Here is a 960-nt window from a genome sequence, read left to right on the forward strand (position 1 = left end):
AATCTAGTACTTTAGGACTGCATACTTCCGCAAAACTACTTCCGGTGAAAAGTAGTCGCTGATCGAATATGGGCTAGGCCCTATAAGTCGTAAGACAAAAAATCACTTTACGAATCAATATGAAAGCAAAAATATATGTGAGACTTTTCCATCCATCGATAGCCACCATTTGTTTATAAAAATATATCAACATATTCAATTAACGACATACTTACGATGGGCTCACGATAGGATGGCACGTGGCTATTCAACATTCTAAAATGACTTTGTGCAAGCATTTACAGAACTGCCGACATCATATTTGATTTTTATGTCTAATTATGTTTTATATAAATAATAAACACGATTTTTCTTTAAAAAACAAAAAATAATAATTTGATATCCCAAAATTGGGCCCCGAGGGAAATGTACCCGTAAATACCAAATTACGGTTATACTTTTTTGTATATAATGTATTTGACTTAGGGCGACACAAAACTGTCGACTTAACTCCTTTTTTTGAATAAATGTCAGAAAAATTAGTATTATTAAAAATTCGTCCAAGAAAAAAACTCTGAACATTATTTTTCTCATTAATATGCATATTTTACTTTGAAAAAGTGGTGGAATTCTGATGTCGACCTAACTCCTATGTTTACTTACTGTCCACCTAACTACCAAAATACGAGTATATATATATATATATATATGGTATATATCTGTGTGAGTCCATTGGTAAAGGGGTTGGTGGTATATATATATATCTGTGTGAGTCCATTGGTAAAAAGGTTGATGGTATATATCTGTGTGAGTCCATTGATAAAAGGGTTGGTGGTATATATCTGTGTGAGTCCATTGATAAAGGGGTTGGTGGTATATATCTGTGTGAGTCCATTGATAAAGGGGTTGGTGGTATATATCTGTGTGAGTCCATTGATAAAGGGGTTGGTGGTAAATATCTGTGTTACTCCTTGGGGGAGT

This window comes from Pecten maximus, unplaced genomic scaffold (assembly GCF_902652985.1).
Source record: "Pecten maximus unplaced genomic scaffold, xPecMax1.1, whole genome shotgun sequence".
Taxonomy (NCBI): Eukaryota; Metazoa; Mollusca; class Bivalvia; order Pectinida; family Pectinidae; genus Pecten; species Pecten maximus.